Below are 19050 nucleotides of genomic sequence, written 5' to 3'. Positions count from 1 at the left end.
ATTTTAAACCTTTAAATCAATTCAAATAATATATTTTTGTACATGATTTATAGAAAAAAATGTATATTTCAAATATCTCAACATTATGCGAACGTCACTCAAATATAAGCCACTCTTAATTTTCATATTATCTACAGCCTTACTAAGGGAATGTACAGACAAATATACAATTGAAAACCTTTATCTCAAATAATTCATATTTTATACTTTAAAACAAACTTCCGTTTTATTAAAATTTTACTTGTAATGTGCCTTAACATCGTATTGTAACAGCCTCATTTAATTTATCAACTTAATACCTATTAAACGTAATAATCCCTCGGGTAGAATAAAATTAATTGTTGTTATGAAATTATATATTTCTATAGCATTTTGTTTGCATTTTGAGAACATTTGTTTAAGGTAGCTGTAATAGATGTTAAATGAAAGGAAGGGAGTCTTTTGCCCAGCTGTGGGATAGCCTAAAAAGGATAAAATATCTTGTAAAATTATAAAGCACAAATTTAGACTATAAAAAATCTTAAAAAGTAAAATGTAACAATATTATACGACAGAAAATACAGCCTTTTTTATAACGAAATTTGATAGAAAACTAAATAAAAATAATAAAAAACAGACAGAATTTAATTTAACATCAAAACAGCTTTTATTTGAGTATAATTTACAAAATAATTGAATACAACAAAAAATAATTTATACGAAAACAAAATATACAATCGAAACACTTGAAAACATGAAATAAATCACACAGAAATTGACGCGCGGCTACGAGATTTCGTAGCGTCCCGTAGCATCCAGCTACGCGCATCTACGAACCGTAGTCACATTCCGAGAGTCGTAGAGGCTGGGTGTTCGCTACTCTCTCTAGCTTTTCAATCTCTTTCTTGTAAAAAAAATAGTCTTTCTCTATTCGTCTTGAAGCAAAATATTTTTGTTTGTTGTTCAGTGTTGTTCGTGTATTAATTTTGTTTGATTTTTGAACTGTGTTCGTGTTTTTCAATAGTTATGTAATGGGTAAGTTCATAACTTTGTTTATGTATAAATAACTTCTAAATTCCTGTTATATTTTTAAATTTACTGAAAATTTTGAGTATTTTTGTGTACTTATTCTCGTACACGATATTTTTCAGCCTGAAAGTACTTTGTACGATTAATATTTAAAGAGTGAGTTTACAGAATTTTCTGACAGGTCCTTGTTTTTTTAAACAGGGTTTTTAAACATTTTGAATTATGTCCGATGACGTTTTGTTAATTTATGGATTTACAGGTTAAAATTGAAATGTTTTTGAGACAGCGAGGTTTAGTTTTCCGGTTTCTTTGTATTTATAGAGGCCTTCGGTATAAAACTTTTAGGAAATACAAGCAGTGATAAAACAAGAATAATAATTGTGTCGAATAATTTGTTTCGTTCAATTAACAACATGTATTTATTGTTATTCCTTTAAGTAGATTTCTCATAAATAACATAAAGGTTTAAGACCTTAGTATTAAAAGTAAAAAATACCTGAGAAGATTGCTTCAAAAAACATTTTTGAAGCACATTTGAATATAATTATTTCAGACGTAATTATATCTTATCTTATCAACTAAGGAATCCGAAAATATTTACAAAAAACTAAACATAAATGAATGAAAAAAAGCTTTGAAAAAAAGCAATATATTTTTATTTTTAATTAACACCCATACCATTAACACACAAAGAAATATAGAGAAAGAAAAAAATATTGATAAATTAAAATCTTGTAAAGAGTCGCCATAATTAATAATAGTAGCTATTACCCAAGTATATTGCTTACTAAATGGCAATTAATTATTACATAACAAAAATATAATTAATTAGAAACAGTGAGTGTTACGCAAGGTCTATAATAAAGTCCAGTGTGTCGTCCCCTAAGTGCGTAAGTAATTATAATGGTAACAGTTGGAAATGGTCTAAACGACTTTAAAAGTAAAATAAAAAGTTAGTTAAATATCATATAAGCATAATTATATTAAAATTTTAACTAGTTAACTTCTCACCCGTAGGTAAAAGCCTCTGTTTAGAAAACAATAGGGTATTTGACATCAAAAAATGTTTAGTCCGCCAGACCAATTTAAAAAAAAAAGTTTAGATACGTATTTTTCTTATATCTCTTAAACTGAAAATGAAGGGATGATTTAAAAATCTCGTGTGACGTCAGTTAGATTCCAATATTTTGAAATCCAGGTTTCCCAACGATGTTTTTAAATTAACTGTTCTGTTAGGATGTAGTTCATCCAAAGGTCTGCAAAAGATCGCTTTTAGTGATAGTTTGCTCTTTGTGGTACCATGTAACTATTTATCTTTATCCAATCCTGAATTTATATGGTGTGCAATAAAGAATATTCTATCTAGAATTTTACTTTTTAAGAAAGAGCATTGGGATTTTTAAAATAATGACACGTTTTTAGCTACTAATAAAAAGTACCTAGACAGATGAACTGAACTTAAACTGAAAGCCAATTCCATTTTTCCAACTCTATTTTTTTAACTTTATAAATTTATGAATTCACCTTCCTCCAAGCTTTAGCGACCACGTAAAGCCTTTTCTTGTAATACGTTGATCTTTGGCAGTCCCTAGTTAAATCATGATAATTCTGGCACTCAGTCTTACTATGGGATACTATGGTACTCAGTGAGATGCCAATATGGCTTTGGATATGAATATTTACCAAAAATCAGTATACTAGCTGTTGCCCGCGACTTCGTCCGTATGATTAGAAGATTTAAGTTATGATATATACCCGCCCTGTTTTTTCCACATTTTCCATTGTATCTTCGCTCCTATTACTTAGTCGCAGCGTGATGGTTTATAGCCTAAAATCTTCCTTGATGAATGGTCTATTCAAGATAAAAAAATTCAATTTGAACCAGTACTTCCTGAGTTTAGCGCATCAAACAAACAAACTCTTCAGCTTTATATTAGTATAGATTTTCAATCTACCTAACAGGATGAAGCCACTAGTGGACTAGTCTAGAATAGTAACGGTTGCACCTGCTACACATTAAAAATGATCTTACGAAAACATAATATCTTCATTAATCCAGGTACTAGTCGCATCATTGTACCAAATTTTGTCCAAATTTGTTTAGTGGTTTTTACGTGAAAGAGTAACAAACTTTAATAATAATCCATCCAAACAAACTTTCATGTCTATAATATTGATAAAGATAAATTTATTTGTCAGAATACAGTACATTAAGTGTTACATATTATAAACTAGCTGTTGCCCGCGACTTCGTCCCCGTGGGTAGAAGATATAAGTTATGATTTATACCCGCCCTGTTTTTTCCACATTTTCCATTGTATCTTCGTTCCTATTAGTCGCAGCGTGATGGTTTATAGCCTAAAGCCTTCTTCGATGAATGGTCTATTCAACACAAAAGTAATTTTTCAATTTGGACCAATAGTTCCTGAGATTAGCGTGTTCAAACAAACAAACAAACTCTTCAGCTTTATATATTAGTATAGATATTAGTGTAGATTAGTCTCTTGTTTTCTACCATTACTGGTGTACAAATAATAAACTTATAAATTAGGATAGAATACAAAATGTTCTCTCTAATATTCTAGCGTTTGACGATATTTATCGGTTAAATATCTAGGCTATGCCATTTAAACATAATACGGCTTTCCATAAGTAAAATCATTTAAAATATACTGAGTCGATTTTAACATTAACTATACAAGCACAAATTTTCTGGTCTACCAGTAAAGATTCTTTATGATATAAGCAGCCTTATACATCTTTCCTTATTTGCGTCTTTTTCACCATTTTGTGTTAACATAAACAGAGGAGCTCGTATCTAAGCTATAACCGCGTAAGTAAAATGCTCACAGGTTAAGCTATGCTTGACGCGGTTGGTCCGTAGATGGGTGACCATCTGTGTCATAGCGAGTTCCTCCGTGTTTCGGAAGGCACGTTAAGTTGTGGGTCCCGGCTGTTTTTCCTACATCTTTGACAGTCGTTACAGGTAGTCAGAAGCTGGAAAAGTCTGACAACCAGTTTAACCAAGGGGTATCGTGTTGCCCAGGTAACTGGGTTGTGAAGGTCAGATAGGCAGTCGCTCCTTGTAAAACACTGGTTCTCAGCTGAATCCGGTTAGACTGGAAGCCGACCACAACATAGTTGGGAAAGGGCTAGGCCAATGATGATAAGCAGCTTTGTACATCTTTTTTTTTGCTGATTTTTCACCATTTTGTGTTTACATAAACTATTATATTAATACATAAACATTACCTAACATTAGTACATATTTTTATTATCTTTTCGTTTACATTCACGCTCAAAGTAATAAGGTTTTAATACATTTAAGGTCGTGTTAATACATGCTGTGAAATTAGATGGATATTAAATTTGAGAGACGCGGTTATTGCGTGTCTCAAGCTAAGTCGTTGAATAAAATATTAAGATTACGACTTTGCGCTAAGTAGGGTAATATCCCATGTATAATAAATATATGATTCGGTATCTCTCCTGCGTGTAAATAATTTATTATAAAGTGGGATTAAGCGAGTGGTATAAAAGATAGTATTTTTAGAAAGGTGTAAATGATATTTCGAATGGCCTGTTGGTCTAGTGGTTAGAGGCCCTGACTGCTATACTGAAGATCGTGTGTTCGAATCCCACCCAGGACAAATATTTTTGTTTCTGTGTTTGGGTGTAATTTATCTATATTATGTATGTATTTATAAATATTTAAGTATGTTTATCAGTTGTCTAGCACTCATAATACAAGCTGTGTTTAGTTTGACATTAGATGGCGTTGTATAAAAGTTGGAGGTTATAATAATTGTAGAGTCACAATGTCATACTCAATTTTTATCCTCAATTTTTTTGATGATATTTCAAAGAGCTAACTAAGTGACTTAACTTGTGTATAGTAAGTATATTTAACGCAGCGTACGGTGAAACGTTGAAGACCTAAGTTTATATGAGATGCCAGCATAACATTCTAACTAATATATTATAGTTATAACACCTCAGTTTCAGCTTGAGTTGGAAATGTGACCGTTATTCCTTGTAAGCGCTTGTTTGTAGAGAATACGTGAGTTTAATATAACATACGCAGAAAAAGCCCTTTGTATACGATGCGACACGTTTATAACTGAAGATTTATAATTATGTGCAAGAAGGATACATTGGAATGTGATATGCTAAAATTGTCTTCTGTCTCTCTCTAAAGATAGAATGATGTTAAGCAACTTTTTGTTTCTAGTTCTTGATTGACTGTATTAGAGATTTTGCCGCGTGTAACAAGGTGCCTAAGTCCGGTATATATCTTCTATCTTCTATATATATAAAGCTGAAGAGTTTGTTTGTTTGATTGTTTGAACGCGCTAATCTCAGGAACTACTGGTTCAAATTGGAAAATTATTTTTGTGTTGAATAGACAATTCATCGAGGAAGGTTTTAGGCTATATACCATCACGCTGCGACTAAAAGAAGCGAAGATACAATGAAAAATGTGGAAAAAACAGGGCTGGTATAAATCATAACTTATATCTTCTAACCACGCGGACGGAGTCGCGGGCAACAGCTAGTAGATACTTAGATAAAGCCCTTTGTATACGAGGCGACACGTTTATAACCGTCGTTTTATTATTGTTTGTACGAGCGATACATTGGTATGTGTTATTCAAAAATTCTCTTCTGTCTCTCTCTTTATCTTGATAATGATAAAGACGGCATGATGTAAGGCAACTTTTTGCTGTACGTAGTTCTTGATTGACTGAATTAGTATGCATTAGAGATTTTGCCGCGTATATGAAGGCCTAAGCCCCTTATATATGAATACATCTGAGTGTATTGTACTTTGGTGTGTATTCTACATATTTTTCTTAAAAAAGTCTTGTAGAGAAATCCGATTTAGTACGATTTTCACATTCAACCCTAAAGGCTCCGTATAAATAGGCTAAGGGAAATCAAATTTGCAAAATCATAATGACGGCCAACTGTTTTTGGCCCCCATTTTTATTTGAATACATAATCTATGAAAATTTGAATCGTCTAACTATTATAGTTCATAAGATACAGCTTATGAAAGACGTACAGACAGAACCGGAATCTTAATAATAGTCCGTTTTTCCCGCATGGGTACGGCACTCTAAAAATAAATTACGAGAAGATATTTTTAAGGAGTCCTAATGCGTTTATTTTCGTAATAGCGAAACATGAAATGATAATGTTAATGCCAGCGATCAATCTCTTGTGAACGCTGCTGTGATATACAGGGTGTTTAAACAAGACATGCTTTTTAGGTTAAGTAAATATATTTATGATAAAGTGTCTTGATGTTTTGGTTTAATGCGATTAAAATGTATAATGGTTGAATAAAAATAAGGAAAATTAAAAGTAAGTCGGAGGAAGGATATCGTTGACGAGGTCGTCCGACGAAGGTGGTGTGATGATCAAGTCAGGATAGAGAGGCTTAAAAAAGAAAAGGGGAGGCTTTTTCCCCTCTTCTCTTTCCCAGCAGTGGGATCTAAAACAGGCTATAAAAAAGTAAATCCGGGAAGAAAATTTTATTTGTATGAAAACTTTATCGTAGCTGACGAAATATTTTCAATAACAGATACAAAATTAAATTAACGTTATTGGAACAAGTAGGTAAGGCAAGATTAATTTATTTAAGTTCATTTGTAACTATCTCGTTTCTTGATAATTTGACAGCTGACAAATGATTTGTCAACGTCAATAAGAAAGTAATTTGTTTAAATTATTAGTTATTATTTGTTTTGTTTATCAGATGATAGTTTACTCAGTTATCTTGGACTTATTTTTTAATCATTTATTAAAAAATATTTATTAAGTTTGACATTATTATTTATGTATTTGTGGCTTATTTGCCAATGAATTCTGTTTTTTTCCGTTGGCTTCAATTGATTCTAATAAGCACGTTAGATTTGAAAGGAATATATTAAATTGTCTCTAACTACGTCAGTGTCTAACAGACAGCGAATACGGACCGCTGATTAATATGTAACCATGCCTAAAGTTTGAAAAGTAAACCCTATTGCTTAGTAACGTTTGGCTGTCAGGCGGTCTATTTATCATGGCTCAGGCACTAAATAAAAAAATGTTACAGCTTTACAGTCAAAATATTCACACATGTTTTTCTGTTACCCCTAAAGCACCAAATACAAATTGCAGTATGTTAACGACCGGTTGCTGCGGTCATAAATTTGATAGGTTTTGATGCTCGTTATTAAATTATTTTTCTTTACACTATATGCCCAAATCCCTCAGTATCGCGAGTCCGACTTGCAATGACCATTTTTAATACTACCCCAAAAAACAACAACCTGTATTTACCAGTTCCATCAAATATTTCAGAGATGTTTTCGGACGTCAAACTTTGTAAGTGATGTTTTGATACTCAGTATTTCAGTTGTGTTAGGACGAAGTGGGTTTTATTGGAAAGTTAAAGGCAATAAGGCTTTTGGGGAGAATAACAACCTTTAGGTATAACTGAATCTTTGGAAAAACTTAAGAAACTAGGGATGGTGATATTTTGATTGCACAGATAGCCAAATCGTTGAGGTTATTACGCCTATCCGCGACGTGTCACGAGTTCGATCCCCACGTATTACAAGCGTTTGTGTGATCCATGAAAGCTTGTCCAATAAGTGTGACTTGAATGTTTATGAAACACCCCGCAACACATGGATTAAATTCCTTAATGCGTACATTCTAATGTAATATTTTATGTAATAAAAACCTACAAAAATCAAATAAAACTCATATCAACCCACTCAAAAAGCGAAACTAATAAAAATGACTCAATAAAACATCCTTCACAATACTCTAAGCAAATACCTCAAACAATTGTTTTAGATAAAACAGTTACCACCAACCATTGGTTAGTCTAACAACAAAGGGATTCTTACCTTAACTAAATAATTTAATTAGGATAGAACAAAGACTAGAATTACTAAGAAACCGAGGTACTATGGTATAGCATAATCTAGGTTTCCAGATAACTTTTTATGTGACTGAATTAGTAGCTAATTTTGTAGAAAAACTTGTTAAATATAAATTTACAAAAAAGTTGGTCAAGCGCGAGTTGGCGTCGCGACTCTCAGGGTTCTGTATAAATAAAGCAAAAAAAAAATTGTGACAGTACCAACCGTTACTTGTCCTCAATTTTTATTATTAACATTTAAAAAAAGGTTTTTATTGCTATTGCTGTCAGCAACAGAAATGCATCGTTTGTAAAAAAAAACTAAATTAAATTATTATTAACTTACTGTCATTCCTGGCGATAAATGACAGTAATTTAATAGGCTCACACAACTTATCATAATGCATAACTCACATAACTATAAAAAAACTAGACGACCATCATCATCATTATCATCCTCAGCTACTGTTTGATAATTAATAACCTCAAAATCATCATTACCTCCACAATTATCCCAACGCCGGGCAATTGGGCAAAACCTTAAAAGCCAGTCATCTCCAGTCACCTTTAATACTGCACTACAAATACCAGTTAAAATGAACCTGCCAAAAAAACTAGTTAAATCATCAAATTTATAACCTAACCTTTTTTAAGCGGCATAGTGTCAGAGATAATTACGCTTGACAAACAACGATTTGGGTCCTCAAACAATAGAGACAAAGACATTCTGTAAGGTCAAAGGGACGTGTGACCCTTTGTGGACCCTTGTGTAACATGTCCGTAATGACTCGAGTTTATAAGATGAATGCTGGTTATCATCTTGGGATAGGCAGGAACCCTATTAAGCTACGTTACTCTGAGGGCTGATTAGAATGATGAATGAAAGTGGTATGTTAGATTAAATGAGCTCGTGGATAAGCTATAACTGCAGGAATGGATTGGTCGCAAGTCAAGCTACGCTTGAAGCGGTTGGTCCGTAGGTGGGTGACCAGCTTTGTCATAAAGTGTTCCTCCTTGTGGGTCTCGGCTGCTCATACATCTCTAACTAAGGGGTATCGTGTTGCCCAGGTAACTGGGTTGAGGAGGTTAGATAGGCATTCGCGCAGTAAAACACTGGTATTTAGGTGAATCCGGACTGGAAGCCGGCCGCAACATAGTTAAGAAAAAGATAGGGTGATGCGTGCGTTAGATATATCTATTCAGTTAATAAACCACTAAGGTTTCTAAACTAATAGACAACTTGCACCAAAAATTGTTCAGCGATCAAAATGATCGTACACAATCAGCGCAGAAATCCCAAAAAATTGCGATCCCTTGAAGAGAAAGAGTACGGCATTTGCTCAGCTATCGGCTCTAAAATTTAATCTATAATGAAAACTAGCTGTCCCTGCAAATGCTGTTTTGTCACAAAAATGAGATTAAAAAAAATATATTAGAAAACAACTTTAACAGAATTACCTATCACTGACAACCTATCACGGTTCATGAGTTAAAGCTTGGTAAAAGACAGACTAACAGCAGAGCTTCAGTAATTTCGTTCCGTTTTTACCCTTTGAGTACGAAACTCTGAAAACTGAAACAGAACAGTATTATTAAACTTGCAAAGAATGAAATATTCAACAAAAAGACTGACCTATATTCCTATCGGATTTATTATTTTTCACTTCTTTTCAATTTCAGTATAACATATTAAAATCGACATCGTCATGTTTTATGAAACACTAACTCTTGCTCGCGACTTCGTCCGCGTGGACTTCAGCTTACAGCGCGCGGTGGTCTCCGTTTCCTTGCAAATACTGGAATAAACAGTACCCTTTACCCACCCACATTACCCCATCTTTAAATCATACATACCCCAAAAATGGGCAGATATTTTACTATCTAATCAAACCAAATTTCAAAGACTTTCCTTCTTTCCAAAAAAAAGTTTCATATCAACTTTGACCCCTATCCCCTCTTAAAACTATTTTTTCCAGTTAAAAAGTAGCCTTTTCTCAGACTCTACATTATCTGTCTACCAAATTTACTTACAATCGGTTCAATAGTTTTTGCATGTAAGCGATACAGCCGAACAGTGATACTTTCGCATTTATAATACCAGTATGAACGAATTCATTTTGCATTGCCCTATGAATGAAAAATCAAATAACAGATTTTCAATAAGGCATGAAGGATGTTGAAGATGGCCGTTCAGTGCGACTGTGATACAGCCTTGCCATTTTATTTTAGATTTTAAGTTTTGTGTGATAGAGTTTTTATAATTTCGTATAGTTATCGTTTATCTCGTGCATGCGATTTATGATTTTTTTATTGTATATAACGAATACAAAGATGTCTGATTCGATTGACTGAAAATTAGTAATAATTCGATTGAAAAATAATAATTATAAGAAACAGTTTTGGTATATGCAAGCTGTGATATTCTAGTGGATCACAGGTCTGCCTGGTCAGGGGTCGCGAGTTCGATCCAAAAGCTCCCACCGACTTTTTAAACGTTTTAGAAATAAATCATAGCTTTCATGTTTCGGAAGGCACGTAAGCATGTGAGTCCTGCTTGTGCTCTGTCTCCGGTCGTATCGGATCTTACAAGTGACTCTTACTGTAAGGATTTTAAACCTTGTAATGCGGGGATTACACAAACTTAAAAATAGCATTGCCAAAGACACTAATACTAAGAAAATAACAACACTACAATAGAAATTTTGAAAAGAGAAATTGCTCTACATTGTACTATAGATTGACAACCCTAACTCTCGTATTGTTGGCAACACAGACCTCGTATTTACGGCTGGCAGCATTGATACAGATCTTTTGAATGGTTTATGGGTAAAGAGGCTTATAAGTGTGCTTATTGAGGTTTAAAAAGCGATATATTGAGAATTCTTTTGTAACGACTTTATTCTGTAGAAGGCTTTTGTAGTGGGGATGGAGGTTTCTATTTTTTTCTGATAGTTGATGTCTTCTGGTAGAAATTGATAAAAAAAAACCTTTTTCAAAACTTTGATAAATAAACCGAGAATAAGCAGTGGAAGGGTTTTCCGCGTTTGATAGGGACGACAATTACTTTTTGACATTTCTAAATAATACAGTATGTATTAAAAAACCAGCCCAGACAATTTTATTAACGTGTTGTATAAGTAAAATGTTTAAATATTTGTGACTAAATTTTGAAAAAAACTGTTTTTTTGTTTAACTATAGTTTATACAGTGTAATAAATACCATAGTTATTTTCTAACTGTAACGTTAAATACTAGTAGCGGTCTCTATTCATTTTCCATATATATTTTTCAAACTTCCACGCAAAAGGCGTGTAGAGTCTCTATCTTTCACGATTGATCTCCACATTCTCATACAAGTGCTTACATGCTTACATACATCACGTCCATTAATCCATTGCCATCCTTTCCAAACACACCCATCTTGTCAGAACGACAGACAGACTGCAAAAGCTTGAGATTATGAAGGACAAGAGTCCTTTAAAATGTCTCGCCTTTTGCATCTGTTTTGTGCAAAGGGAATACTACTGACAATTCATCGGTATTTCCTGAAATGTGACATGAACGTGGAGACACTATATTATTATGTCTTTGAACAATAATTTTATTTGACGGTTTCAATATGCAAAGTGTGAAATGATAAGGCATAATATTTACAAAGACTTCAAAAAAAATACTGAGCAGAACAAGACTTCTTGTAAGGAACCAAAATAATGACAGCTATATCAAGAAAAATGAAAAAAAAATATAACAAAATTTGTTAGAAGAGTCCAAAATTCTGAGGTAACGTTTTTGTAATAAACTAGCTGTTGCCCGCGACTTCGTCCGCGTGGTTAGAAGATATAAGTTATAATTTATACCTGCCTCCTATCTATCTATCTGCCTTCTATGTATCTTGTAGGATTCAGTCAGCGTTTGCAATGTAAGCGCAAAAAATGTGTTTTTTTTACGACCTCGCATTAGAAACCTCAAAAATTGTAGCCTATGTGTTATTCTGATGTATAAGCTATATTGTGGTAAAGTTTCATTCAAATTCAGTAGTTTTTACGTGAAAGAGTAACAAACATCCATACATCCATACTTACAAACTTTCGCCTTTATAATAGTAGTAGGATAACGTGACTTTGACCTGTCATTTATATGAACTCTAGTATTTTCCAAATTTCCTTTAACTAAGAGACAGACCAGAGACTTTCGAAAACGAAACAAAATCAAAATAATTCTAACATGTCTGACTCAAACTTCTCTTTACAAATTTATTTTGATAAAATGTCTACGACTTTTCCCAATAAGGTTTCAAGTGAACGTTCATTATGTAAAGACGGATTCGTTGAAGCGAAAGCCTTCGGACATTTTCCGGACACTCTTTATCAGCGTCCCTATCGTTTAAAATGTTCAAGCTGAAGTTATGTAACTTTGTGCTCTGAAAACTTGCTGAAAATGTACGTATAGTTTAATGTTTTCAGTCGTTGTCATTATTGGGTTGAGCTCGCCTTTTGTACGTATTTTTATTATTATAAGAGTCTGTGTTCAATAAAGAATTAAAAAAAAAATATTAGTTTGACAGGTAATCATCAAATATTACCATATTAATAAATTCATGTTATTTTTGATCATTTTGTTCTTTTGGAACGAAATTTTTAACTTCAAAATTTAGAAATAAGTTTTTTTATCAAGAAGATATTTTTCACGTTACTGTGATGAATGTTGTCTTTAGGATAAAAAAAGTTGTAAGTTTTATAAAGAAATGGGTTTAAAAATAAATATTGATATTGAATAAACTTAGTTGCATCCGATGAGACTGGAAGCCGACCCGAATATAACTAATTTGAAAATGGCTAGGTTAATCGTTTTTTCTATAATGGATTATCTTTTTTTGTATTCTCTCTTATTCCCTCTGGCTCTATTTTCTGCATTCTTTTATTAGCATTAGTTTTATAGAATAAGTACCTTTCATTGGATCTTAAAAAAACCCTTCGTTAACTATTATTTTCTGGTATTATCTTTTTAATTTATGTCTGATATTCCAATTTAACGAGGCCATCTAAAAATAAATTTTAAAAGATTAAATAAATAACACTTACCAAAAAAGAACTCTACAATATTTTTATTCAATAAACGCCGAAACAAATTTCAAATTAATCCAATTATATCTCTTTTTCCTCCAATAAATATAAACCAATATAAAGAAACTCAATTACAACAAAAGTCCAATAAAAAATAAGACATCAATTCTTTTTGGTAGACGATCTCTAATCTTAAATTTACCCAATCTATTAGGAAACAAAGAAAGAAAATTTTAATTCATTTATTAATTCAAGAAAATCGACTTTCACAATATAAAACTTAAGCCTTCACGGGGGTCTCCAAAAACATTCAAGTCCAGACTAACATTGAAAGAGTCATGTGGTATATCACCTATACCCTGGTCTGACCAAGAGGAATCCGCATTGGAGAGTCGCGTATTGGATTTCTGCTGATATCCAGGGTTAAGTGGAAGTAACAGACTTTTACTGACAAATCCACCTATGTTCCTTCCTTTAACCTTCGTGTAAACGGCCGTGGTAACCCTTTCGGACAATCCTTCTGCCCTGGCAGGCATCAGCTCTTACGTGCGCTATAGAGCTTGCTGACATCTCTTTGAGGCCGGCGTGGAAAACAAACGCAGTCCAGAACACGTTATTGATTGGCCTTAAGAAATGGTGGATAGTCCTGTAGTCTGTAGGCCAGGGTAGGCGAACGTCACAGAATTAGGTATTTTAAGACGATCAATTTGATAGTATTTATGATTATTATTTTCCAAAAAAACAGAAAGTCATAATTATTTGATGGCACACGAATGACTCCATTAAACTTTTTTTTTGAAAAAATGGCACTTTGATGCATAAAGGTTCGCCTACCCTGCTGTAGGCTAAAGATTGGCTTAAGGCTAAAGTTGGCCCTAATATGTGATGATAGTCCAGTGATGGGCACTCCCTAAGTAGCGTATATTCCGTCCTTGCTTCTACAACAGCGATAGTAGCCCCCTTGACCTCCTCAACACATTACAATGTCACAAAGATATTTCGGAACCCGGACATTCTGGACGATCAATAAGGAATTTGCAGCCGTTAAAATAACTCGGCTATTTATATTGTTAGGAGTAAAATATTAGATGATTTATTATTGTTATTACCTGACTTAAGTTTGTGACTTGAATATGGTTACGGTTTCGTTTTTAAACAAAGCAATTTAGAGTTAGTTATCTTTGTTACAAAACGTATTTCTATCGAACTGGATACGTTTAATTTTTTAAGCAAGTTTTATATTATTTATAATCCAATTGATGAGGTTTTAACTTTTTTTAGCTTTTTTAAAGCGACTCCCGCACTCAGGAATTTAATCAAATAATTCACAAACATTCAAGTCACTCTAATAAAAGCTGTCAGACTTTCTAGCTTCTGACAACCCTTAACGACTGTCAAATATGTATAAATAGCAGCCTAGACAGATAATTTGAATTATAACATAGATGGTCACCCAACCAAAGACCGACCTTGTCAAGCATAGCTTAACCTAAGATCGATCAATTTGTGCAGTTGTAGCTTAGCCACGAGCTTCTTTATTCGATAGCTATTTACTCTCTCTAAGTAAACACATTTTGCCATAACCCCAATCCCAGTACCAATAGTTATTGAGAAACGTTAAAACAAATAATCTTGAATTGACCCTTTCATCCGAATGCTCTGGTCATTCCGACCCTTGTTTATCCGAAACATAATAAAACGAAAACAAGTCAGTTCGAGTTAATTAGACCCGTTACGTAACCATTGGTTCAGTCGTTAACCGTAAGCGGTTGATTTCACGGTTAGGTTAATCTCGATCAGCTGAACCTGGTCTGGGTTACTGATTTTAGATTCAGTAGTTCAATTAGCTTTTATATATATTATATTATACTAAAAATGCTGTCTGGGCAAGTGTTCTAATTTCATTGTAGAAGGTTTGAGCATTGCTCACAACGCTAGCTCACGGTGGGTTGGTGATTTTAAATTCAGTTAATAATATTTTTTCCCCACGATGTTTTCCTCCGCCATTTGTGTAGTATCATCTTATTAACGTTCACATAATAATGTGTTCAATACCTGGGTGTTACATATGTTATTATACAAATATATGTGTAGGTCTAACAGTAGTTTTGAAACTTTGGCTCTGCCGACACCAGAATTTTGTCGTATTATGAGGAAAGACAGCTGTAAAGTTTCGCTTCTTTTCCGCTGCTAGAACACTTAAGAAACGGTGAAGCATGGCCGAATCAGAGTGCAATCTACTAGTCTCATTTAATTGAACATTTTTGAATTTGTAAGTACGGAAAATATGTTATATTTTCCCATCATTTAAACGCAGGTTCAGTAAACTGAGTTCATAAAAACCAGTTTTAATGTACATCGTGAAACCAACCCTCAATAAACGTAACTTGCAGAGGTTGGGTATTTTTAGCCAATGGCCAAAGTTTTGTTATATTGTTATTGCAGGGTAAGTTATAAATTATCATTCTATGGACGTTTGAGGGTTAATATTCTTTGAGCGATTGGTTTTGTTTTGTTTCGAACGCAGTTTATGAATTACTGTAGTTCAGAAAAGGAGGAAGTTAACTGTTGACTTTTTATTTTTATAAATTTCTTTCCCGAGGTAGAGTGATCTTTTAATCACAAGTATTTAACGCATATATCAATCGAAGTATTTAACCATGAGCTAAAACAGTAGCTGGCAAGTTTAAAACAGCTCAAATCTAATCCTTGTGCTAATGATGAGATTTTTTTTTAGGTTTTTGTTCCTATAGATACTTTTAAGTGGCAGTTTACTTAGCTTACTGTATTGGGTTCAGTTGTGAATTAAATTGTAAAATAACTACACGTTGTTTTCTACAAAATGACAAAGAGAACAAAAGTCAAAATTATAATTATTTCGTCATTCTGATGAGATAAGTTATTTTTATTTTTATTACTGTTGTTGAGATTCGCAAGAATAGGAGAGTATTGTAAACTCTTGAATAAAAATTTACCCCAACAGTGGCATATTTTTTGATCCTGGATCCCAGGGCTGGGCAAAAATCTCTTACTGTAGTTGTTTATATTCAAGCTAAGTCTGCTGCTTAAACTAAAAGAAAATAGGCAGTTTTCACTTATTTAATAATCTAGCTTTAACCGTTGGCAAGGTTTTTTTGGCTAATTGCCAAGATAGACTTCTTCAATAGAATTAGACTCTCTCATTAACGATTTTAGAAACCACAGCTTTTATTTCCTAAAATAACTTCAGTCTGCTGGTTTTGGTCTATTTTTTGATATGAGCGTATTAGGAAGTGAGTATGCTATCCGTCCGTATGTCACAGGGCTACATCTCATGAACCGTAATAGCTAAACACTTGAGATATGCAGAGATGATGTATTTCTATATTCACTATAGCAACATAAAAAAAAAAACAAAAAAATATTGAAGTTAAGCAACGACTTGTACACTAAAAATTTTGATAGGTGACCAATTTTTGTTACTCATTTCTTTAAACCATTTGTACGGGACCCCAAATGTCGCTAGTGAAACTTGCCTGTACCGCTTTTTATTTCTAAAGCACCCTGTATAAATATTTAACTTATAATGTTTATTTTGTTATACATGATGTTGACTTTAGTACATGTTATATTTTATTCAAATATTATTAAAGGATGTGTATCTTAACGGTACCTTGATTTTAATTGTTTGTTTTATCATAATTAGGTTGATAAACATCATTTTAATGGTACACTGCTTTCGAATTTAAATTTATATGAATATTTTACTCGTGCTCGTGCTCGGAGCTCGTGGCTAAGCTATAACCGCATAAGTGAAACGATCACAGGTTAAGCTATGCTTGACGCGGTTGGTCCGTAGATGGGTGACCATCTTTGCCATAACGAGTTCCTCCGTGTTTCGGAAGGCACGTTAAATTGTGGATCCCGGCTGTTATTCCTACATCTTTGACAGTCGATACAGGTAGTCAGAAACTTGAAAAGTCTGACAACCAGTTTAACCTAGGGGTATCGTGTTGCCTAGGTAACTGGGTTGAGGAGGTCAGATAGGCAGTCGCTCCTTGTAAAAAACACTGGTACTTAGCTGAAACCGGTTAGACTGGTAGCCGACCCCAACATAGTTGGGAAAAGGCTAGGCCGATGATGATGAATATTTTACTGTAATCATTATTTAATATTTTCTCGTATGTTTTTAGAAAGAGGTAAAAGTAGATATTTCTAAAGAAAAAGGGGGTTAAGTTATTAGGGTTCCGTAACTAAAGGGCAAAAACGGAAACATGTTACTGCGGGTTCGTTGTCTGTTTGTCCGTCCGTCCGTCACCATACTTTAAAGATAGTTATTTTTAGTATTTGTTTTAATAGCAGCAACAGAATTACGTCAAGAAAGTTACAATATATCACGGTTCCTGAGATATAGCCTGGTGTCAGACGGACAGAAAGTAGTTAAATATAAATGAAATACATAATCTGTGAAATTTTAACTGCCTAGCTATGTTCATGAGATACTTCCCGGTGACGGACGGACAGATAGACAAAACGACGGGCAGCAGAGACTCAGTAATAGAGTACCGTTTTACCCTACGTTTACGGATCAGTAAAAAGCCTCCAATTACAGCATAAACGCCTAAATATGATCAGAACGAAGTATTCTAACAATCATGAAATTCATTTCTTACATAATGGCTAGGCGATGATATTTAAATTTTCAGTTAAGTAATGCGCTTGAAAATTGTGTTCAGTCATAGCTTCAGGCTATGTGGAGTAAGACAGAGAGGTCAGACGTGGGAAAGGAATATATATACCTAAGTAAATGATGGTTAAAATTGAGAACTCACTTTTTTCGATTTTCGACGACCTCCGTGGTCGAGTGGCATACGCACCGGTTTCAAGGTGTCGCTAGCTCTGAGGTCCCGGGCTCGATCCCCGGTCGGGTCAGGTATTACTGAGGCTCTGCTGTCCGTCGGGTTGTCTATCTGTCCGTCTATTCCCGGGTTTTATCTCATGAACTGTGGTAGCTAGACAGTTGAAATGATCACAGATTATGTATTTATATTCCTTTTACTTTTACAAATACGTTTAATATAAATCGAGGCTTATTAATCCTACGCCTATTTACACGGAATCATCAGTGTCGGGAGTCGAATTCACACTTAGTTACATATTCACTTCGGTCTCATACCTTCTACTTACACACACACACTCCAACTTGCATACACATAACCTACATCGAGATTGTGCCATCGTCCGCTTAGTAAAATGTGTCAAATCATTCTTACAAAGTTATCGAAACGTTGAAAGCACGGATATGAGGGAAAATGTCGATTTAAAATGAAAAGACGCGCTCCAAAGGTTTCCAACGAAAATGTTTTTGAATGACAAGCATTTTCTTGGATTTTTCGAATTTTATGTCTTCTGAAAGTTGTGAATGGTCGATTTGTTTTAAAGTAAATGATTTAAACGGATTTAGATATGTTTATAGTGTTTTCAGGTTAGTATTTCATCAAAATCTCTTTCCCCTTTGCCTTATTTGTTGTGTCTGTCATGCGGAAGTTGTTTTTTTTTTGTGAATAACTTCCACACTAACGTATTTTATTCTTGTGTTGCCGGGGTTTTCACAAACATTCAAGTCATGCACAAAGACATCAAGACTCAGGACAAGCATTCGTGGATCACACATTAAAATTTGCTTGACCTATGTGGTTATTGAACCCGCGGTATGTCGCATACAGTGACATATACTACTCACTATCCCTGCAAATCATATGTCACCCTGTATTCAGTCAGTGCCTAGTCAGCGCCATAGTCAGATCAGTCAGTCAGATACCAGCAGATATGTCACAAAATTCTATTTACCAATCTCCAAGAAAATAATAATAACGATTCTGCCAAACCAATTTAGATAAATACTACATTGAGCCGACAATGATCTCGCAAGAAGTAATTCTAATTTAGACCAAGGCTGGTTACACATCGGTCTGAAAGACAATTACGAATAGACAGACTGACGTATCATTAGCACACGAGATTCTTTTAAAAACATCATTACTCTGCGACACAGAATGGTTTGTTGTTTTTTCGTTCTAATGT

The 19050-nt window shown here is 33.8% G+C and overlaps 1 protein-coding gene across 5 annotated transcripts in view; it reads left to right on the top strand.

The window, feature by feature from the left end:
- Nucleotides 1-19050, top strand: part of LOC113502550 (synaptotagmin-7) — a 507062-nt gene that overhangs the window by 230840 nt on the left and 257172 nt on the right. Inside the window, exon 1 of one of the 5 annotated variants that reach the window (XM_026884162.1) lies at nucleotides 947-1014. The exons of the other annotated variants lie outside the window; for them this stretch is intronic. The gene's annotated coding sequence lies outside the window, so the exon portion shown is untranslated. Of the gene's footprint in view, nucleotides 1-946; nucleotides 1015-19050 lie in introns of those variants that run through there. 5 annotated transcript variants of the gene reach the window in all.

Source organism: Trichoplusia ni, chromosome 17 (genome assembly GCF_003590095.1).
Source record: "Trichoplusia ni isolate ovarian cell line Hi5 chromosome 17, tn1, whole genome shotgun sequence".
NCBI classification, from domain to species: domain Eukaryota; kingdom Metazoa; phylum Arthropoda; class Insecta; order Lepidoptera; family Noctuidae; genus Trichoplusia; species Trichoplusia ni.
Note: the sequence above shows the minus strand (reverse complement) of the source record. Positions and strands in the feature narration are given on the sequence as shown.